This window comes from Humulus lupulus, chromosome 5 (assembly GCF_963169125.1).
Source record: "Humulus lupulus chromosome 5, drHumLupu1.1, whole genome shotgun sequence".
Classification (NCBI taxonomy): Eukaryota; Viridiplantae; Streptophyta; class Magnoliopsida; order Rosales; family Cannabaceae; genus Humulus; species Humulus lupulus.
Window position 1 is genome coordinate 73,697,139 of NC_084797.1, and position 24,934 is coordinate 73,722,072.

Sequence of the window (24,934 nt, forward strand, 5' to 3'; positions counted from 1 at the left end):
AATGAGATAAGCATTGTCGTCATAAGCATGAAATGCTTGACCGACCTTAAGTTCGATGAAAACAAAAGCGCTTGTCTAGTCTAAAGGCTAGTTACCTAGAGCCAGGGTCAGAAGGCCTAGGTGACTGCATCATCACATGGCTAAGGGTGCGGAGCCCAAGTTCGTGACCCACTCATCAGTTACTTATCTGATTCAAGTTTGTGACTCCATAGTCACTCATCTTGTTTAAGTTCATGCTTACTCATCAGTCACTTATCTGATTCAAGTTTGTGACTCCATAGTCACTCATTTGGTTTAAGTTCGTGACTTACTCATCAGTCACTCACCTGATTAGGGCTACACGCCCCAGCATGATTATTAGAATCTCGATATTATCTAATTAGGGCTACTGGCCCCTGCATGGTTACTAGAATCTTGAAGTGATATTCACTTATCTGTTTAGGCTTATAAGCCCAGTATGATTATCATAATCATCAATTGATATTGTATACATGCTGTGATGAGTTTTCTTACTGAGCCTTGGCTCATAGGTGCTATGTGGTGCAAGTAAAGGGAAAGAAAAGCTCACCTAGCCTTAAGTAGAGAGCTTGGGTGGCAATGTATACATATGCGGCCGCTTGACCACCATGGCCAAGGTGTTTCTCAGAGGAACTAGGGGTTAGCCCTATTTTTGCCGCTTAGGTCGGCGGGTTGTAATTTTTACACTGTAATGACCATTTTGGATTGTAAATAACTTGTAAATGCTTTTATGGTCCCATGTATAGTTTATCTTTTAAATAAAATATATCATTTCCTTTTGATCGAGACTTTTCACCTTAGCCTATTAATAACACCTAGATGCACGTTTATAACCAAATGACTCATTTAGCGATTAAGCACGATTTAAAGTTCACAGTAACAGTCTTGGGGTAACCAGGGCGTTACATTTAGACAAAGCAATAATATTCTTGCCTCAGACATGGAGGTCTTACTTATAATATTTTTTTAGTTGCTCTGCGTTCCACGCTCTGGATACCATGGTATCATCCAAAAGTGCCAACTTGTAGGTGTTAGGGGCACCACTTGGGCAACTTGGCAGGGTCCTTCCCAGTTCGCCCCTAGTACACCCGCACCCAGGTCGCGAGTATTTGGCTGAACTTTCCTTAACACGAGGTCTCCGACCCTGAATGTTCTCTCTCGCACCCTTGAGTTATAGTATCTTGCGGCCTGTTTCTAGTACATTGCCAACCTTGTTGTGCCTTTTCTCTTCTCGCCTCCAACGGTCCAATTTTCAGCCAATGTTGCGTTGTTATTCTGGTCATCGTATGCTTGTATACAGAAGGAGTTGACATTCATTCTATTGGAAGAACAGCCTCGCACCCATAGGCTAAGGCGAAAGGCGTTTCTCCAGTAGTGGAACGGGGGGTGGTCCTGTAGGCCCAAAGCACATTGGGCAGTTCTTCGACCCAAGATCCTTTCAACTTCTCCAATTTTGTTTTTAGGTTCCTTTTTAGGATCTTGTTGATGGCCTCCACTTGCCCATTTTCTTGCGGGTGTACTACCGCGAAGAAACTCCTCTTGATCCCCCTTTCTCTGCAATATTCGTCGAATAATCCCCCTTTAAACTGGGCCCCGTTGTCAGAAATTATCTTGTAGGGTACTCCATACCTGCAGATGATAAACTTGTTGAGAAAGGTGGTGATTTTCTTAGCCATTATATTGACTAGAGGCTCTGCTTCTACCCATTTAGTAAAGTAATCGACTGCTACAATTGCGTACTTTGCTCCCCTTCTTCTTGTTGGTAACGCACCAATCAAGTCGATCCCCCACACAGCAAAGGGCCACGAACTGGTCATGATCACCAGCTCATTTGGTGACTATCTGGGGTAGTTCGCATGTCGTTGGCACTTGTCGTATCTTCTCGAAAAATTGTTCGCGTCCTTTTCCATGGTAGGCCAATAATACCCCTTCCGTATGGCCTTTTTTGCCATGGATTGCCCCCCCCCCCCCCCCCCCCCCAACATGATTTCCACATTCTCCTTTGTGTATCTCTTGCAGAACCTTTGAAGCCTCCTCCTTGTCTATACATAGTATGAGCGGGGTGGAGAAGCCTCTTTTATACAAGACTCCATCTACTAGGGTGTATTGGGCGGCTTTGTAAATTATCTTATGGGCGTCCTTTTTATCCAAAGGCAACGTTCCCTCACTTTAGTACCTCAAGATGGGTGTGGACCATGACTCCTCGGGAGTATTGACCATGTGAACCTCTTCTTCTACTATACTTGGCCTGGAAAGGTATTCGACAGGGATGGACTCAAGTGTATCTTCGTCTCGGATAGAGGCGAGTTTTGCGAGAGCATCGACATTCGTGTTTTGCTCTCTTGGGATCTGTTATATGGTGTACTTTTCGAATTGATCCAAATACCCTTTTACTTTGGCCAGGTAGGCAGCCATTTTTGGGCCTTTAGCTTGATATTCGCCCTTCACCTGAAATACTACTAATTGTGAGTCACTAAAGACATGAAAATGTGTTACCTTCAGCTCCTTGGCAACTCGGAGGCCAACCTGGAGTGCTTCGTATTCTGCTTCATTGTTGGAAGCTCCAAATCTGAATCATAATGCACAATACATCTTATGTCCCTCAGGACCTGTCATTACTATGCCAGCGTCGGCTCCTCCTTCGTTGGACGCCCTGTCTACATGGAGGCTCCATTCGTCAGGTTGTTTTTCCCCTCCGCAAGTTAGTTCATTCTCTTCTATTTTTCCCTCCTCATGGGGTCGGTAGGCAAACTCGACTATAAAATCTGCAAGTACCTGCCCATTGATCGAGGTTCTTGGGGTATAAATGATGTCAAACAGACTTAATTCAATTGACCATTTTAGAAACCTTCTTAAAATCTCTAGTTTATGCAAGACTTGACGCAAAGGGGTGTTGGTGAGCACTTCAATAGCATGAGCGTGAAAATAAGGCCTTAGCTTTCGCGAAGCCACTACCAAGGTATATGCTAACTTTTCTATTTCTGGGTATCGAGTATTTGCGTCTACCAAACGCTTGCTGACATAGTATATGGGCTGTTGATGCTTATTTTCTCCTTTGACTAGGGTGGCACTTATGGCATGCTCTAACTCTGCTAAGTACAAGTACAATCTTTCCCCTTTTTCTGGCTTAGCCAAAAGGGGCAGTTTTTCGAGGTGTTCCTTTAGCTTAGCGAAGGCTTCCTGACAATCTTCATCCCAAGCGAACCTTTTGTTCCCTTTTAGGATGTTGAAGAAGGGGAGACACTTGTCGGCGGATCTAGAAATGAACCTGTTGAGAGCTGCTACTCTCCCTGTTAGGCATTGTACCTCCTTCTTGTTTCATGGTAGGCTCATTTCAAATAATGCTCTGATTTTGTCAAGATTGACCTCGATACCTCGGGAATTCACCATAAAACCAAGGATTTTCCCTGACGAAACTCCAAAGGTGTACTTGAGCGGGTTTAGCTTCATTCTGAATCTTCGGAGGGTGTCAAACTCATCAAGGTCACTTGTGAGCTCTTCTACCCTCCTTGTCTTTACCAACATATCATCTACATATACATCCATATTTCTTCTTATCTGATTTGCAAACATTCTGTTTACCAACCTTTGATAAGTAGCACCTGCCTTTTTTAACCCAAAAGGCATCACCTTGTAGCAATAAAGCCACTTGTTTGTTATAAACGAAGTGTGCTCCTCATCAGCTAGGTTCATGGGTATTTGATTGTACCTGGAATATGCATCCATGAAGCTGAGTAGCCCGTGCCTAGCTGTGGCGTCTACAAATGATCTATCCTAGGAAGCGGGAAGTTGTCCTTGGGGCAGGCTTTATTGAGGTTAGTAAATTCCACGCAAGTCTTCCACTTTCCATTGGGCTTCGGGACTAAAATTGGGTTGGATACCCATATTCGGTAGAATGCTTTTCGGATAAACCCATTTGCCTACAACTTGTCAACTTCTTCTTTCAGGGTCGCATATCTTTCTTGATCTAGCGCCCTCATTTTCTACCTCACAGGTCTTGCTTTTGGGTCGATGTTCAAGTGATGGCACATGATTGATGGATCTATCCCCACCATGTCCTTGTGACTCCAGGCGAACACAACGAGGTTAACTTTTAGAACTTCTACCAACTTTACCTTCATGATATTCGAAAGGTTTCTCCCTACCTTCAACTTTCTCAACGACTCATTCATAACTGTGACCTCTTCCAACTCCTCTACTGGCTTAGCCCTGGGTTCCTCTATGTCCCGTGGGTCCAATTCATGTGGGTTTATGCTTCCATGTACTACCATTGCCATAGGCACTGGCATTTTTATGGATATGCGGAGGGATGTGTTATAACATTCTATCGCTTCCTTATACTCCCTTTTTATGCTCGCTATCCCCCCAGGAGTCGGGAATTTTATGGCCAAGTGATATACTGAGGTTATCACCTTCAATTCTCTTAGGGAAGGTCTCCCTAATACCGCATTGAAGGTCGAGGCACAGTCTACCACGACAAAGTTTGCCATTATGATGGTTTGTCTAGGTTGTTCTCCCACGGTGAGGGCTAACTCAATTGCGCCTATGGGCTGTATCGAATCTCCTGTAAATCCATACAGGGAGGTATTGCATGGCTTTAGGTGCTTGATGTTTAGTCCCATTTTCTCTAAAGCTGGGCAATACAGGATGTCTACGGAGCTTCCATTGTCCACCAGGACCCGATGCACCCTCATGTTAGCAAGTTGTACAGTCAACACCAAGGGATCGTTGTGAGGAAAATGCACACCCTGTGCATCTTCTTCGGTGAAGGTTATCAAGTAGTTCTCCTCCTTAAAAATCTTTGGGGGGCATTGCTCCAAACTTAAGACACATGGAGGTGCCTGGCTTCCCTGCCATACTTATCTCGCCCCTTCCTCGATTCGCCTCCAAACTCTGGCCCTCTGAAGATTGTCCTAACTTCTCCTTGCACCTCTGGGGCTACATCTCGTGCCCGTGGTGAGGGTACTCCTGCTTTCGGTCTTTGGTTTTCTTTCCGGACGTATCTACCCAAGTGATATCGCCCAATAAACTCCTAAATGATCGCAGTAGTAATCGGGCTATGTCGTATCCACAGAGAGGTAAAATACAAGTAAAAGAAAGATTAGTAAATTAGAAATAATAAACTTTGAAATAATATAACTTTGAAAAAGAATATATATTTTTTAACACTAAATAAACAAAATTGAGGAATTTGAATCAGAGGGAAAATATGGAAGACATAAGTTTCATTCATGCAAACATATATATATTTTAATAAAATTGATTCATTCTACTCAACTATAATTCTATACTATTAATTATAGTTGGAAAATATATATAATAAAGCTCACCTTAAAATATGTTCTTAATTAAATTATACTAACTTCTAATTTTAAAAACCTATCATATTATATACCTTAGAGCGACAAAATACCAATGGCAGAATGCAGTAAAAAGTATATAATATAACAAATATCCTAAATTAAATCAAGAGCCTAAATTACATAAGAAGAGCATGACTAGACTTATGTAAAAGACACTAATAAATTTAGAATAAAAATTAGAAGAAAATAAATTTAATTGTAACAAAGATATAGAAATGAAGAACAAAATAAAGAATCAATATATTAAAAATATAATGTGAAACATGAACTTCACTCTAGCCTTTCCACAAGAGAATTTAGCCTAAAAGAGGCATTGTTTTCACTCAAAGAAATGTAAAAGAAATTAAAGAAAAATAGGAAAAAGAATGTTTTTCTCTCTAATTATACTCTCCACCTTAATTCCACAATCTGATCCTTTTTTCTTACATTTGGCTCTCTATTTATAGTGGAAATATGACCCAAAATGTGTTAAAATCGTGCACTAAAGAGTGGGAAAAATGGCTGGAAAATTGGTGCAAAGTGGGACAAGTGGGAGACAAGTGCAGCAATAAAGGAGACACGATGGCCACGTGTCACACACCGATTGGCTCAGCAGTGGAGTGCGTCAGGTGCGTGGGAGACAGCAGTCAGGCGAGTGGGACAGGTGGCGTCTCCTGGTTGGTTCGGCAAGTGGTGTGGCAGGCGCATGTCAGGCGGCTCCGGCTGGGCTGGGCTGCTAGTTGCTGAAGACTTTGGGCCTGAGCCGTCTTGGGCCTAATTTTTTCAAAAATGTCATTTTCTTCATGATTTCTTCAATTTTAATTCTTTATTTCTTCTTTCTTTTTCTTTGTGTCAAAATACATTTTATTTCCTGGAAATTAGCCACAAATTAAATTAAAATTAATATTTTCAAATAAAAAATATATGACAATAAATCCATGAAAATATTAATTAAAACTTGATTAATTTTAAACTTAAAGACTAATAAAATGATACTTTTGAACACTAATCACAAACTCCAACCAGCTTATTGCCAGTCTCTAGCAATTCAAGCACAATAATGAATGTCAACATGATATATTTCCGGTCAAAAATTATAAAAGAACTTAAGTATTAACACATAATGTTAGTAACAAGTCAACAAGAGTTATCAAAATTACTTTGAATAAATCTAGAGTTGTAAGTGTGTGCACCAAACTTGAACCTTCTTACCACAAACCATAGCACATAAATCCTTCAAAATTATGCCAAGTAAAACTCTCAACTCCATTAACCTCTCATGTAATTGAAAATATTTAAAGTTAAGGGTTTCGCTCATGGAGTTGGAAATAAAGAAGTAAGCACTCATAAAATGGATATATATCTAGGACAAACTTTTAAATAATCATTGAAACGAAGATAGGAAATAAACTATTTGGACAGCCACCATAAAGAGTACCACAAAACCAATTTTTTGGGAATTCTAAGTTTAATAGACAATCTTTACATTTATTCTAAGAGCCATAAAATAAAACATGAAATTAATAAACACTTTTTTTTGACACAAGAGACAACATAATTGAAAATGATAGAACTATTGCTCTTGTGTTTTTCTTTTTCTTTTTTTCTATTTTTTTCTTCTTTTTCGTCTCTTTTTTTATGAAGAACATAATAAAAGGCTCTCTAATAAGATTTGTCTATATAAAATATTATCCCTAAAACATCTTCCATTCATACCACAAAACATTGTCCAAATAATTATAACCATTTCTAAGAATCAATAAAAAAATTTAAAGTTGTTTTCTCAAGTCTCACCTCTCACAGAAAAGAATGAATTCTTAAACATGGAAAATTTCTAAGCAAATATGTGCTAACAACCATCTTACCACAACGTTTGGCATGTGCATTAGGTAACTCTAGAGAAACTCTTAGTAATACAGATAAGAAAAATTGACTCAAAAGTGACATTTTTCAAGAATAAATAAGTAATTTTTAAAAAAATTGACCATGAAAATATTAATATGACAAAAATCAACATACGACCATGAATATGCTCACCACCCCCAACCAAAATCTGACAGTGTCCTCAATGTCTCAATATATAATAAATGTAAAAGAGCAGGGAAAGAGAACATCTAGATAGCTAGCGTCGAGTGATAGAGCGAATATTGATTCTCTAAAACATGAAAAAATGAAAACACAAAATGATAACAAATAAAATAAAATGACAAAAGGGAAATAAACAGAAAACAAACCTATGTACAAACAATTTGGAACACTACTCAGACTTGGTAAACCGGTTCCATGAGAGTGACTTCTTCAGGCTGGGTCACCCTCTCTATGTAGTATTTCAGTCGTTGGCCATTTACTTTGAATTCTCTCCCATCAGTTGGGTCTGTGACCTCAACAACACCATTGGGAAAGACGTATTTCACAACATATGGGTTAGTCCACCTTGATCTCAGCTTGCCAGGGTGGATATGCAGATGAGAGTCATAAAGATGCACTCGTTGGTTTGGCTCAAATTCTTTTCTTAGGATCTGCCTGTCATGGGCCGATTTCATTTTAGCCTTGTAGATCCTAGAATTTTCATAAGCATCATTCCTTAACTCTTTAATTTTTGACAACTAAAGCTTATGATTGAGTCCTGCCGCCTTGAGATCAAAATTCAGACTTTTAACTGCCCAATAAGCTTTGTGTTCTAGCTCAACAGGAAGGTGGCAGGCTTTACCATAGACTAGCCTATAAGGAGCCATATCAAGCTGAGTTTTGTAAGCAGTGCGGTATGCCCAGAGAGCATCGAGAAGTTGTGAGGACCAATCTTTGCGGTCGGGATTAACTGTCTTTTCTAAGATTTGCTTAATTTCTCGGTTGGCTAACTCAGCTTGGCCATTTGTATGTGGGTGATAAGGCAATGCAACCTTATGAATTACACCATATTTTTGCATTAAGGTCTCAAAATAATAGTTGCAAAAATGGGTGCCTTGATCACTTATGATAGCACGTGGTGTGCCAAACCTAGATAACACATTTTCCTTTAAGAATTTCACAACAGTTGTGTTATCATTATTTCGACAAGGCACATCTTCCACCCATTTTGAGACATAGTCTATGCACCTAATTTATGACACCTTTCACTTGATCGACATAAATTATTAGTGTCTTTGAACAAAGTGGGCCAATAAAGACCACACTGTAAGATTTTTGCAGCAGTCTTTTTCATAGAAAAATGACCACCACAAGCTTCATTATGACAAAAGTTCAGGACGCTAAAAATTTCATCATCTGGAATGCAACGTCTCATAATTTGGTCGGGGCAATACTTGAAAAGATATAGATCGTCCCAATAGAAGTTACGAACCTCGACCAAAAATTTACGTCTTGTGCACTCCCTGCAGTTGGAAGTTCGCCAGTCACTAAGTAATTAACAATATGAGAATACCATGGCAACTTAGTGACTGCAAAGAGATGTTCATCAGGGAAATCATCTCGAATGGCTGGGCCATTAGCGGAATCAGAAAATTCAAGACGAGATAAGTGATCTGCTACCACGTTTTCAACTCCTTTCTTGTCCGTTATGGTCAGATCAAATTCCTGTAACAAAAGGATCCACCTAATTAAACACGCCTTAGCATCCTTTTTGGAAAGGAGGTATTTTAAGGCAGAATGGTCAGTAAAGACTATGATAGGTGAACCAATTAGGTAGGAACGAAACTTGTCAAGTGCGAATACTACAACAAGTAACTCTTTTTCAGTAGTAGAATAGTTCATCTGAGCACTGTTAAGAGTTATACTTACATAATAGACAACGAAGGGCTTCCCTTCCCTTCTTTGACCTAAAACAGCCCCTATAGCATAATTGCTAGCATCACACATGACTTCGAATGGTAAGTTCCAATCTAGTGGCTGAATGATAGGGGCGGAAGTGAGTTTTGCAATGAGCATTCAGAAAGATTCCTCACACTTAGGTGTCCAACTGAACACAACATCTTTTGCTAGGAGGTTTGACAAAGGGCGAGCAATTTTCGAGAAATTTTCTATGAACCTCCTATAGAATCCTGCATGCCCAAGAAAAGATCGAATGTCTTTAACAGTCTTGGGGGTGGGCAGCTTTGATATGAGTTTAGTCTTTGATTGATCGACCTCAATTCCTCGTTCCGACACGACATGCCCCAAGACTATGCCTGATGGCATCATGGAATGACATTTTTCCCAGTTGAGTACCAAGCCTTCCTCTTTGCAACATTTAAGCACAGACTCTAAATTGAGAAGGCTTGATTCAAAAGAATCTCCAAAGACTGTCAAATCATCCATGAATACTTCCATACATTTCTCGATCATATCACTAAATATGCTCATTATGCATTGCTGGAAAGTGGCTGGAGCATTGCACAGGCAAAATGGCGTACGCCGGAAGGCAAAAGTATCAAAAGGACAAGTGAATGTGGTCTTATCTTGATCTTCTAAGGCAATCTTGATTTGGTAATACCCTGAATAACCATTGAGAAAACTATAGAAAGGATGACCTGCCACACGTTCCAATATTTGATCGATGAATGGAAGTGGAAAATGGTCTTTGCGGGTGGCTGCATTTAATTTTCTATGATCAATGCACATGCACCACCCAGTTGTGACCTTGGTAGGCACAAGTTCCCCTTTTTCATTTTGTACCACTGTTACCCCTGATTTCTTGGGAACAACTTGAGTTGGGCTGACCCATTTACTATCAGCAACATGATAGATTATGCCAGAATCAATAAGTTTCAAGACTTCAGTCTTAACTACTTCCTTCATCATTGGGTTCAATCTTCTTTGAGGGTCACGACGTGGTTTATCCCCGTCTTCCAATTGAATGTGATGGGAGCAAATTAAGGGACTTATACCTTTGATGGCAGCTATCGTCCATCCTAATGTATCTCTTTGTTCTTGCAACACATTGATGAGTTGGTGCTCTTGTGTGGCATTGATCTTGGAGGATATTATGACAGGAAAAGTGTTGTTAGCTCCCAGGAAAACATGTTTAAGACCCTCGGGAAGTTGTGCCGACTTTGGTTGAGGAGCTTGTTCAATGGAGGGTTTTGGTGTTTCTCGATCTTGAGGGAGTTCCTCAAAGATTGGATTCCAAAACATGGTTCTTCTAGCCTGTGAGTGTTTGAATATTTCAGGGTTGATTTTAGACTCATCGGGTTCAGAACTTTATGAAATTTGGAAGAGGTGATTAAAATGATTAGATGTGTATTTCGCTTCGACTTCTTTCGAAATAAGTGTATCAATCAGATATGATTGGAAACACTCACCGTTATCAAGTGGTTGTTTGCCAATGTGGAAAACATTCACTTCTAGAGTCATGTTCACGAAAGAGATTTTCATGAGACCATTCCTACAGTTAATGAGTGCATTTGCTGTTGCGAGGAAAGGTCTTCCAAGAATGATGGGAATTTTGGACTCTATACTCACTTCAGATTGAGTGTCCAAGATGAGAAAATCAACAGGGTAATATAATTTTTCAATTTGAATCAGAACGTCTTCTACTATTCCCCGAGGTTTCTTGACTGATCGATCAGCCAGTTGTAGCACCACAGATGTGGGCTTGAGTTCTCCTAGACCTAATTGCAAGTATATTGAATATGGCATGAGATTTACACTTGCTCCTAAGTCTAGAAGGGTTTGACCAAATTCATGTTCCCCAATTTGGCATGAGATGGTGGGACAACTAGGATCTTTGTACTTAGGCGGTGTCTTGCAGACAATTACTGCGCTAGCTTGTTCTGCCAAGAATGCAGTTTTCTTGACATGGTGCTTTCTTTTAACAGTGCACAAATCCTTGATAACCTGGGCATAAGCCTGCACTTGTTTGATCACATGAAACAATGGCAAGTTGATCTCTACTTATGTTAAAAGGTCCAAGATTTCACCATGATTTTCCAGTACCTTTCCGGTGGATTTCAAAGCTTGAGGAAAGGGTGCCTTTACTGGAATGCTTATTGGCATATCATCATCTGGAGCGGGCATTGGCGTACTCGTTGTCTTAGTTAGTGGTGAAACCATACTTTGACCACTTCGAGTAGAGATGGCATTAACCTCTTTGAAATTTGTATATGTAGAGGAGGAGGTTTGTGCCATGTGTTGCCCTCTTTGATGGATTAGAGGGTAAGCGGGAAGTCTACCATGCTCTTGAATTTCCAAAGTAGTGTTTAGCTTCGTCATTTGGATTTTTATGCCTTTCATTTCCTCTATCATTTGTGTGAAACAAGATTGGAGCTCTTGAGTTGAAGCTATTTTTGTTTGCACAAGCATTTGCAAAGTATTCTCAAGAGAATTACTTGACTGCATGTTATTTTGAGGAGCAATGTATGCTTTTGACAGTCGTTGCTGCTCAGGCCTCCATTGGCTCCCAGATGCTTGGTTGGAATCCTTCTAGCTGAAATTTGGATGGTTGCACCAACTGGGATTGTAAGTGTTTGAGAAAGGTTTATAAGGCTTCTTGTAATCCCCTAAAGCATTGCATTGTTCCTTGTTTCCTCCTCTTAACTCACCAAGAGTTGGGCACTCTTGCGGTTGATGTTCCACCCCTCCAGAGATGAAGCATGGATCTCGTGTCTCTACCTTTGCAGCCATGTGGATTCCTCTGCCTTCTTGAGATTTGAAAGCCTCGAATTGTTGTCTCAATGATTCAATTTGGCTTTTGGCGTTGTCATCTTCCCTTAATTGGTAGATTCCAGTTGATTGTGGCTTGTCCATAGGGCTCAGTCCATTCCATGTGTAGGATTTTTCAGCGAGATCGTCGAGGTACTCGAAAGCTTCATTAGGATCTTTTTGAAGGAATTCGCCATTGCACATCATTTGTACAAATTGTCTTTTTTCGGTTGTGAGACCGTCATAGAATAGCTGATTAGATGCCAACTTTCGTATCCATGATGTAAACATTGATTTATCAAATCTCTAAACCTCTCCCAGACCTGATGGAAAGTTTCATGGTCTTTCTGGATGAAGATAGAGAATTGCCTCTTAAGGCTGCTAGTCTTGTGGGGAGGAAATTATTTGGCAAAGAATGCTTTTGTCATTTTGTCCCATGTTCCGATAGATCTGGGCCTTAAGGAACACAACCAGCTTTTTGCTTTGTCTTTGAGAGAGAAAGGAAAAATTTTCAATCTCACAATGTTGGTGACATCAGCTCGGTTGTTGAATGTAGCCACCACCTCTTCGAATTCCCGTATATGCACATACGGGCTCTCATTTTCCAACCCATGGAAGGTTGGTAATAGGTTAGTCATGCCGGGTTTGAAATCAAAATTTGGCATACTGCTGGGATACATTATGCTTAAAGGTGTGGCTGTACGCGTAGGATGTAAATAATCCTATAGCGTTCTTGGTTGGACTTCATCTTGATGAGCCCTCGTGGGTGGTTCAGGAAGTCTCGGTGAATCGGGAGAATTTGAACGAATGGAAGAAAACAACGAACTAGGAGAGTTTTTGAAAGCTTCTACTTGTTGTCTCACGAATCTCCCTAGTGCGTCTCTATTTCGTGGCATAAATATATATATATATATTTTAAGTATTATAAGCGCAAGTGTGTAATAGTGTAATAAGTATACACCAAAATTGTTCCCACGCCAATTGGGAAGGCTGCCAAGGTACCACTTTAGGCCCAAGAGCTTTTCTAGAACTCCCTGAGGTTCTTAGAAAAGGTTGGAGGGTAACGCTAACACAGACCTTATTTAAGAACCAATTTTTCTAAGACAGAACAAGTTTGGTTTTTTACTAATTTCCAAAATTACACAAATGTTCTCAATACTTTGTTTTTTTTTATGATTTAAAATTTTATGCTTTTTTTTGGAAAAAAAACCTAAATCTAGAAAATAAATTCTAAACCTAAAAGTAAAATAAATAAAATAAAACAATAACAAATAAATAAATAAATGAATAAATAAAAAAAATACTAAGGAAAAATAAAATAAAAGAGAAATAAACAAAAAATTATACTACTTTGTTTTTTTAAATAGAAAAAAAATTAATTTACTATGCAAACCTTTAATTGTAGAATTACCTCCCCGACAACGGCGCCAAAAATTGATATCACCCAATAAACTCTTAAGCGATCGCAGTAGTTATCGGGCTATGTCGTATCCACAGAAAGGTAAAATACAAGTAAAAAAGAAAGATTAGTAAATTAGAAATAATAAACTTTGAAATAATATAACTTTAAAAAAGAATATATTTTTTTAAACACTAAATAAACAAAATTGAGGGATTAGAATCAGAGAGAAAATATGGAAGACATAAGTTTCATTCATGCAAACATATATATATTTTAATAAAATTGATTCATTCTACTAAACTATAATTCTACACCATTAATTATAGTTGGAAAATATATATAATAAAGCTCACCTTAAAATATGTTATTAATTAAATTATACTAACTTCTAATTTTAAAAACCTATCATATTATATACCTTAGAGTAACAAAATACCAATGGCAGAATGCAGTAAAAAGCATATAATATAACAAATATCCTAAATTAAATCAAGAGCCTAAATTACATAAGAAGAGCATGACTAGACTTATGTAAAAGACACTAATAAATTTAGAATAAAAATTAGAAGAAAATAAATTTAATTGTAACAAAGATATAGAAATGAAGAACAAAATAAAGAATCAATATATTAAAAATATAATGTGAAACATGAACTTCACTCTATCCTTTCCACAAGAGAATTTAGCCTAAAATAGGCATTGTTTTCACTCAAAGAAATGTAAAATAAATCAAAGAAAAATAGAAAAAAGAATGTTTTTCTCTCTAATTATACTATCCACCTTAATTCCACAATCTGATCCTTTTTTCCTACATTTGGCTCTCTATTTGTAGTGGAAATATGACCCAAAATGTGTTAAAATTGTGTACTAAAGAGTGGGAAAAATGGCTGCAAAATTGGTGGAAAGTGGGACAAGTGGGAGACAAGTGTAACAATAAAGGAGACACGTTGGCCATGTGTCACGCACCGATTAGCTCAGCAGTGGAGTGCGTCAGGTGAATGGGACAGGTGGCATCTCCTGGTTGGCTCAGCAGGTGGCATGGCAGGTGTGGTAAGCGCATGTCAGGCGGCTTCGGCTCGGCTTGGCTCGGCTCGGCTGCTGGTTGCTGAAGACTTTGGGCCTGGGCCGTTTTGGGCCTAATTTTGTCAAAAATGTCATTTTCTTCATGATTTCTTCAATTTTAATTCTTTCTTTCTTCTTTCTTTTTCTTGTGTCAAAATACATTTTATTTCCTGAAAATTAACCACAAATTATATTAAAATTAATATTTTCAAATATAAAATATATGACAATAAATCCATGAAAATATTAATTAAAATTTGATTAATTTTAAACTTAAAGACTAATAAAATGATACTTTTAAACACTAATCACCAAGTGTCCCCTGCGTATAAGCTCTTCGATTTCTATCTTCAAATGACTGCATTCTACGGTGGTATGGCCAATGTCTTTATGATACTGAAAATATTTACTGGGGTCTCTTTTTGATTGATCTTTATTCATTGGCGGGGTCTCCTGAATGGGACCTGATTCTCATTCATGACGAAGATATGCTCCCTAACGCGCATTAGGTCAGTTTAAAAGGTGTAGGGGGTCTGTCTGCGTTCATCCATGTGTTGGGGCTTCCGAGGCCGATCATCTCTTGAACCTTTGTAGACCCTGTTTTTCTTTGCCCTACTTAGGACTTCACGGATTGAGGGTTTTGGAGGTGACCTGCCTTTTCCAGCCTTAAGGCTCTCATGACCATCCTCGACATGGATGTATTTCTATGCTCGTTCGTAGAAATCGTCTAAATCAGTGACCTCCCTCTTAAGCATGTTATCCCACAGCTTACTACCCAGGTGCACTCTGACCATAATGGCCAATTTTAACTCTCCACGGGTCAAGCTTCCTACTTTGGCTGCCTCCATATTGAACCTGTGGATATAGCTCTTTAGGCTCTTGTCTTCTCCTTGTTTTACATTAGCGAGGCTGGAACCTAGCATAGTGTAATCACGCACAGCGTGATGTTGTTCGAGAAATTCATCAGAAAATTGTTGCCAGGACCTGATGGACCCTGGCCGGAGCCTTTTGAACCATTTGTACACAGGTCCCTTTAACGTGACAGCAAAGCAGTGGCATTTGGCTCTGCTATTAATTCCTCTCAATTTCATTAGGTCGTTGAACGCGTCCAGATGGTATTTGGGATCCGTATTTCCCTCATAAGGGGTCATGTGAGGCTCTTTGAAGTTGGATGGGAGCCGAACGACTTGGATTTCCCTAATGAAGGGTGATTTGTAATCGAACTTGTCGTCGACAGCATGCCCTCCAGATGTGGTGATTATCTTTGCTCCAGAGGCTCCTCATTTTGGTATCTAGGTCTTGTCTCCTTTTGTTCAATGAGTCTCTCAAGTTAGATGGGTTGGCCTTTCCTTTCCTTTTGTCTTCCTTGGGAGACATAGGAGGTGTAGTCCTCTCATTCGTCCTTTTCTTGTTGAGTTCTTCCCTTAAGTCTGAGGGTGTTTCCCTTGAAATGACTTCAACTTCATTATGAGTGTTAGTATTGTTCTTCCACTCTGGCCTCTTGGGTTGCTTCGCCTGTCTAGGATGTTTATGCTACTTTGTCCAAGGGGTATTACTAATGGAGAGTCGAGTCCTCCCATCATCCACAGGGAGTGTGGTTTCTCCACCCTCTTGGCCTTTCTCCTTTTGTCTAGGAAGAGCCATGCTTGATTTTACCTGTAGCAGGCCATTCAACACCTCTTGCATATTCTCTAAGGTGGGTTCTAGCCTTTGGTTCTTCCAATGTAATTCACGTATTTCCTCTTCGTAAAATCGAGACCAAGAGCTCGAGCTTATGGAATGTACTCGGGGACTCTTGTCTGGCCTGCGCATTGATGGACCCGGATCTTGTCAACCGTAGTTCGGCACCTGCAGTGGCCTTGGGGCCAGAAACTCTCCGGCATCTCTTGTGAGGGCAGCCGCTGGTCTCGGACGGTTCTCATCAGGCTAGACAGTTGGGAACGAAGCCTCCCTTTCATCTTTAGGAACCCTGGGCTCCTTTGGTGCATCCACATTTTTGGGTGGCGGAGGATTCTTCATGGAGGCCTTCAGCTGATCTCCGTCGAGGTGGACCTCAACCTCTCGTGGTTCTCTCAGATGCTTAGAACATCGTGGCATCATTCTCTGCCGAAATCAATATTCGAGAATATGTGGCGTGGGGAGATGTGAAGGTTATGCAGATTGCATATGAAGACAATCACTACAAGAAAAAAATGCTTTTAAGAAGACCAAAAATGTGTTATCAAAACATACCATAACACTTTTGGACGTAAGACAAACTATGTTATCGTAGGTCAGGGTACTTTACATAACACTTTATCATTGTTATACAGATGAGTTATTATACTGTCAACGATAACACACTTTCTGTGTTATTTTGATAAATAGATAAGTGTTTAATTATATTATTTATAGTTGATTATATAACACATTTCAATACTTATAAATTTGTGTTATACTACACTTTAGTATAACACATTTTTTGTGTTATATAATAAAGTTTGCATAACAAAATTCTTTACTTAGAAAAAGTGTTATTGTAATAGATATTATAACACATTTTTTGTATTATTTTAATATTTAGATAAGTTTAAATTCTCATTATATATTCATTTATATAACACTAATTTATTCTATTATATTTTTATTTATATAATTAAAATTAGCTTTCTAATATATACTAGCATCATCAAATGAACTTGATTTTCAAATAACAAAAAGTAAAAACATTCAACATTATATTAACAATCCACAAATTAGTTTAAAACATTCAACACTGTCATCAACAACAAAATGTTCTTTAAGTATTCAAGTAGTCTTAAATATTCAACATATTGAAAAGTTACTACTTTCATCACAAAATATTCTACAGCTGCCCAACACAAAGCCTTCAAAATTAAGTATCTTTTTCTATTTCGCTTGTCATATTTGCAGAATAAACAAAGAAATATTTTATTGTTATTATCTAGCATAAAAAATTACTTCAAGAAAAATTCTATGGAAATAACTTGGTCCTTGATAACTTGGGATTGTGAGACCAAATTAATAACAAGTAGACCATTTTCAGAAAGATTCTTCTTTACAATCTGCAGAAACTGGAGAAGATAAATATTTGGCAGACAACATACTTACTACAAACAATGAAACATGAAGCAGAGAAAAATTACCTAAGCAAATAAGTGACAGGTGCAGAGAAAAATTTGACATAAGACATAATTAGTTTGTCCATTTACTCTACATATTCAACACGCAAGGGAATCAACTCAAATACAGCATATGTTTTCCTTGTATTAACAATAAGCTCTTTCAACCAATCAGAATCCTAGCTCTCACTCTCTTCTAAAAAATGCATGCACCTAGATAGAAGCAAGGAGCATGAAAGTGTTCGAACATTTTAAAAGACTCGAACCATTGCAACAAAATCTTTTGTTAAGCAATGCACTTATACCATAACTCATCATTATTGAATTCAAGAGCAAATTTCATTCAAATTTTCATGTGTAGTTATCATTTTTTTTCTAAGAAAGTCAACCTCATAATTATTCATATATGCTATCCAATTTAGCCTTATTTTAACTAAAACAAATATTGCTTAACTTCTGAACAACATTTTGTTGCTTGATACCATCACCGGCTATCATAAACCTGCAAAAGTAATAAATGCATAAAACCACATGTGATAATCATTGGATCACATCCAAACAAAAAGTGTGTTACTGAATCTCGTTTCCAAATACCATGGAGTAATAATGATTCCTTTTCTTTTCAATAAAAAGAAAAGCATGCAAGTAAAAAACTATGTTAACAAAACCATTTCATAATAAATGCTACAATATTAAATTTAAATCTATTAATAGAATTAATATCTAAGAATGTTTTATTAATGTTTAATTTTGTGCATAAAACATGACAAATTTATATCTAAGAAAAAGTACTGTTGAAGATAGTAAAAATTCAGAAAAGCATAGAAAACCATAAAAAAAGATTTAGATGTTTTAACAACTTCTTGACTACTAATATAAAATCTAATTTGCTTTTTACTAGTCTTAACCATACCTATGCAATAGCCACCAACTAAACTCCAATACTAAAGAAACTAATTGCCAAGTGAAATCTCAAGAAGACTAGGAATTTCAGAAGCTACCTACAGTGGTACTTGCAATGTTGTGCTTACAACAAATGCAAGATGCTCCAATAAAATCTGAGAACCAGCAACTTTATACTATACTACTATCTGCTAGCCATATTAAAACCAAAAAAAGAAACACATCCATTAATACTAACCAATAATTGAGGAGATAGCAGAAAACTCACCATCTCCATCCTTGTCAAAAAGACAAAAAAGCTTCTTTAAACTCAACAATCTGTTCCTCACATAGTACATTTTCCATGTTATTTCCCATGAAAACTTAATCAGAACACTCAACCATTTAGAGAGAAAGACAAAGAGGATAAGGAGAGAAAGGGTAATAGTAATAGTATATGTTATGATATTGTTGAGTATAGTTAAGAATTTGATTTTTTACTATTTTTATATAGAAGGAACAATATTCAAAGCAGAGTTATCGAAAAATAACAACATCTATTTTCCTCTCTTTAAATTGTATCCTAATTCAAGTATTCAACCACATGCAGAGTAAGATATTTAGGGCTTGGGGACCAAAATCCCATAATCATAATCATCATATGCAGCTGATATAATGTAGATGAATTATAGTATATATAAAACGATCTTTGATTGATCATTATCTAGATATGAACCATGCAACTAACCTCTTCTCAAATTCCATAAATAATATACAAACCAGATCAACAACATAAAGACTTTTAGCAAAGAATTTGTTTTAAATACAAATTAGGAAAAAAAACAAAAAGTACCAATAATTGGATTGAGTATCAAGTGTTTCACTTAGAAAATACAAACAAATCAACATATATCTAAATGCCAAAAACAGAAAGAAAACTTCATATTCGGAAAATTATAAGTAAAAAAAGGGAAAGTCCAAAAAATTTAACAGAAGAGAACATAATGCTTTTAGTTTTTTTTTAAAAATATCGGCAAACAAACAAAATTTGTACATTTGAACGGAGAAAAGCAATACAGAGATAATCAGTAGAGTGATATAAAAACCTATTGCCATTTTTCTTCAACCAAACAATCTTTAGCTAGTTTGGCATCCGCAAAGTTAACAAAATATCGTAATAAAAAATTATGTTTCCTTATATACCTGATGTATGTTCTCTCTGACTGCTTGCATATGCCCAATTAACTTTAATAGGCTGGCCATACCTAGAATAAAAATAAGTTCTTAGCTTAGAATCAAATAAATATTAATTTTACAAGATAGGGTCAACGAAAAAACCATTTAAGATTTTTACTTACAGAAGCCTAAGTTATAATAGCAAAAGGAGATGATCTGCGATCGAAGTAGTAAACGAAACCATAAGAAGACTGCATAAAAAGTAAGAGCCACATCAATGAAATCAAATGCAAATCTATCAAAACTAACTAATTTATCAGGAGATAAATTGACCATATGATAATTAGTTCAGTTACGCTCTTACAAGATGAGAAGCTGTTGCTGACAAAGACATTGACAAATTTGAAATTGGTTTAGCATCTTATTAATCTATCAGCTTATTCATCTAAAACAGAAAATTTGACAGCACCAAAATGGCTAATTGTACAATTACAAATAAGAATGAAGAATGAAAACAAAAGAATACTGATTTTAACTCAGACTTTTCCTCAAACAGATGGTATGCAACAAAACTTTCAGTATACTTTAATGACTTAATCGATTTTTAATAAATACATCTTCTCACCAATTTCCAAAAATAAACTACCACTAACTATTATTATTTTACTTATGCCAAATACATAAACCAGCAAAAGGAGCATGTGCACAAACTAAAAGTAATTCATAACAACTGTAAGGAAAACAAGTGGTTGCATACTTCTTTGTTTTCTCAATCATCAATGCTCTAGATAAATCTGTCACAATTTTGCCTGTGTTCGACACTCCTAGCCAACTAGCAAAGACTGTCTACTCAAAACAGGTTTAATTAATTAGAATTTGTAAAGGTAATGTCCCCACAAAATTAAAGAGCTTCAATCAAAACATTTAAAATTATGATTATTTTATACAAAGTTAAGTTTTGAGAGAACGCTGAGTTAATGCTAAATTGATGATAATATCATCTTTTGTTGAAATCATATATGTACACACACCATCAAATCCAATTATACTAGAAAAATAAATAGAAGTTCCTATAATTCATTGAAAAGAGAAAGACAAACAAAGAAGGAAAGTCGCTTACTAAGAAAACAAAATCTGAGTCCTCTTCCATAAAAACTTATTGAAGAAACCCATTCAGTTGCTTCCTTCAACGTCGTTTTGATTTTCAATCTGATTTTCAAAGAAGAAGAATAAGGCAGAAAAAGAAAAACAATTCCATCTCAAGAATTTTCTTTGTCTCAATTGCAACCAAATATCTAAAAGTCACAATACATATGTAAGTATTCAAAAATCAATTAAACTCAATAGCCAATATGAAATTATTCTTCTTCATTGATATAGTCTTATTCCCTGCTTAAAATATAGAACTCAAATTTCTACCAATTAACACAAATTTAATTGCATTCACCATGTCTAAATATATTCTGAGAAAAAAACTACTAGAGATATGTCCGAACATAGCAAACAAGCAGACAATGAAGAAGAGGAGAAAAATAAAGCAAGAAATCAAAATAGAAATGTAATACGTGATATGTACTAAAAACCCATTAGTAAAAAAATAAAAATCTTCAAATATATATATATATACTAAAATAGGGAGGCAAATTACTTTGCTAGTTCATATAACCACCAAAATTTTCTTCTTCTTTCAATTTAGTTTTACTCCTTTCCCACTTCGCAAGTAACCATAGAAAAATCATTATTGGATACATATATAATATATGTATATAAATATTCATACGTATAATTTTATATAAGCCAAAGTGAAAAACACAAACTGATTTCATTTCAATAAAAAATAAAGCAAACTCAGTTTTTGACAGCTATTGTCGTCTCCAAAAATGAGGACCTCAAAGTTCAAACACATACCATGTATTGAAACTCAAAGAAATCAGAGAAGCATGTGGCCCTCGTAACTCATCATTGTCATTTTTTATCTGGGTAGAGGCCAAAATAACATTAAAATACAGAAGAAGAAAAAACAGAATCCATTTAACAAAATAATGATTAGAGTCAGAAAAAAACCATTAAATCCCACAGCCCCATCTAACCCAATAGAACAACTTATGAACCTTTCTATTGCAGTGAATCCCATCACCTCTGTCGAAGCCCATCTGTGCCAAGTCTGCTGCTTTCAATAAGAAAAAAGTTGTGTGTGAAAGATAGAGAGAAGAGATGATCTATGTTCTTCACCTAACGAGCATCTAGAGTACTGGATACAGAGCTACTGTGGGAGCCAACGAAGATGAGAAACCCCCAAAGCTCCATAAAACCATCCATGTAGTTTGAGATAAAAAAAAGTTGAGGTTGAGAGTTAGTATGAGAGAGAGAAAGATAGGTTACGAGTAGAATGAGAAGGAGAGAGAGAGTGTGAGTTTAGGGTTGCAGCTAAAAGCTTCAATACTATGCTAAAAATTTTAAATCCTTTTTACAATTTACCGGGGTATTCACAAAAATATACCACCTCTTTTTTGCATTAATTTATTATGGTACTTTTCCCATACTTTTATTCTTTTAAGATACTTTACTGTTTTTAAACAAAGAAATTATAATACTTTTTAATTAGTATTATAGACGTATGTTGGGAGTCTATTTTGGCTTGAGTAGTATTATATATCCTCTTGTTTATTAGGGAATGCAAAATGTGAGGATTATTTTTACTGCTTTTATTATTCTCCAAATGTGCATGCTATGGCAAATCCTTAGCAGTTTTAATTAAACCGTTTCAGCAAATCCTTAGCAGTTTCTACAAAATCTCTTAAGAACATTAAATAGTCTTGGCTTGATGTGCCCATATGAAAGTCAAACTTTATTGACCTCAAGATTTTTATCTAAGACTACAATTATGGTAAGTTGTTTAGAATATATCCATGCTCTAAGTTTTTTATCAATGTCTAAGATTTTTTAAGCTTGTTATTTAAGTTGTAGTCTTCATGATAGAAAAACTCACACAAACTCTTTTATACAAATTTGAATTGACCAAATCTGTGCAGAAATGTGTCTTACAAAAACTTAGCATGTCTCTTGTATATTATCAGGATTTTCTTTGTTTAGTTCACAAATTTTTCTTACCATTAATTGATATTACTTGTACTCTTTTTTTCTATTTAACTCATCTTTACAAACTGGGATTGCAGATTATGTAGTTGGGCAAGCTAGGGCCATAATAGAAAGAAGAGCATAATGAATCATGGAATAGATGGGAGCTATCTTCAAACTTTTATGTGTTTTGATTATGTTTTGTTGTTCACTTTTTAAGTAAAATATGTGGAGGATTAGTAGTTTGTTGTGACTTATGTTAATTGTAAAACTTCACCTAATAATTTTATTTAGTGGTGATAGTTATGGTTTGAATTGAATATTATATTAGATTTGAAAAGCATTATAAATACTTCCTGTAAGCAATTTTCAAATGTTATAAAAACTGCTTTTTCTTGTAGTGATTCTAGATAAAATCTGACATCATTTCCAATATAAAGGTTACCTAACCATCTATGAATACCAAGTAAAAAAATTCAAACAACACACAATAAGTTTTCTTCCTTATATCTCCGCAACACACAAACAAATTTTCCAAAACCTACTTCTCTAAGACAAACAAGTTTTCAACCTTTCGTTATCACCACAACACACAATTTTAATCTCAGAACCTACTTCTCTACGAATGAATATTTAAGATATTCAAACTCCTCTAACATTTGTATGATATTAATAAAAGAGTTAAGAGAACATACTTCTGTACCTCTTGCAATTAATAATCAAGTTAATTAATTTTGCAATGCTCCTTGCCAATTCGATCCACAACCTAAATAATATAATCAATACCTAAAAGATTAATACAAAATTAAAATTAAATGATACAATAACTAAAAAAGTATCAATATTAACTTTAAGAATCTTGATCAAATCAGAGAGTGAGGTAGAGTTATTAAAATTATCATTAATAATTACAGGGGACGAGATTAGAGAGTAAATAAGAGCTTAATTAGTGGTTGAAGGAGTAAAGAAAAAGCTTTTTCATCTCAATTGGATGCAAGTTTCCATTAAAAATAGTGAAAGAGATATGGATTGAGGAGATACACATTGTATGCCTTTAAAAAGAATATAAATAAACCAAAACCTATTTTTTCCAAACATGGCTTTTTCAAGAATGTGCATTTTTATGCATATTCTTTTAGGGGAAAGGGAAGGAGTATAACTTTTTTCTTTCTTTCTTTATTATTTTTTTAAAAGGAGAAAAAGATAGATCATGTTTACAAGCACAAAAACATTAGATTGAATCCTAAGTCTTGTAGGAGACATTCAGCATCCAACAACCCACGTCCTATTGAAACACTAGAAAACCCAAATTGTAATCACATGCATAGCATAGGCACAAATAAAATGGCTTTCAATAACTCAATTACTATTTCCCCTGGTACCTAAATCCTAGCTGTAGATATCCAACATAAGAGATCTACCTATGACCCTTTCCTTTATGTCCTAGAAGAAAGAAAGAGCATGCCCGCAAGATTCCTACTCTTGAAAGGCAACCCAGGATATACAAAAGGAAAACAACTAATAAAAGCACCCCCTTTTCTGTTTGAAAGTGTGGTAAACGATTAAATTTTAATGGTAGTTCTGGAGTCTTAAACAGACAATTGGGGATAAACACATGAAAAATCTTGCTCTAAAGCATCTAACTGTCAGCCTTAAATAGCCTATTGTCAATCCAAGAAAAACTGCACATGATCATTCTAAAGAAAACTAAAGGAATAAGAATGTACAAATTGATCATCAAAATTCAAAAGCATAATCATTAGCTAGAAATTGAAAATCTTTTACGAAAGTATATTGCACTGCACAATCAAGAATATTAACTAGTACATCTGACCAAGAATCACGTTCAAGCAAGACAGCTAAAATGCTACAAAAATAAAAATACAATTATGCTCCATCTCTATATATACATTTGGATTTTCAAAAGTTAGAAATTATTGTTTTTATTCCCCCTTAGTCCTTGGTACTTGCGGGGCTTTAAAAAGTAAAAAATCTGCAATCACCAACACTCAATGCTAGAAAATGAAATGAAATGCAGCACAACATTATGAAATCTGTTGTCGTACCTCTTACAAGTGGACTGCCAACATAGTGTCAGGGGACAGGGCGATCGGGAAAATAACCTGCAAGAAAAATGGAAAGATAACATAGATTTGGAATGACCAAAAAACAAATACACCAGTCCTTTTGAGCAACATTTATCTAAAACATCTACCAGAGAATCAAAGTCCGTCATT

General features: G+C 36.3%; 1 long non-coding RNA gene and 1 other non-coding gene across 2 annotated transcripts in view; both read left to right on the forward strand.

Moving 5' to 3' along the window:
* The window catches only part of LOC133780460 (uncharacterized), a 53,043-nt gene extending 30,009 nt beyond the window's left edge, over nt 1-23,034 (forward strand). The window contains exon 3 of the long non-coding RNA XR_009869333.1: nt 22,796-23,034. This is a non-coding gene — a long non-coding RNA (uncharacterized LOC133780460). The remainder of the gene's footprint in view (nt 1-22,795) is intronic.
* Nucleotides 12,249-12,355, forward strand: LOC133781122 (small nucleolar RNA R71). The gene has a single exon (XR_009869917.1). It is a non-coding gene; the product is annotated as a small nucleolar RNA R71 (small nucleolar RNA).
* Nucleotides 23,035-24,934: the final 1,900 nt, after the last annotated feature.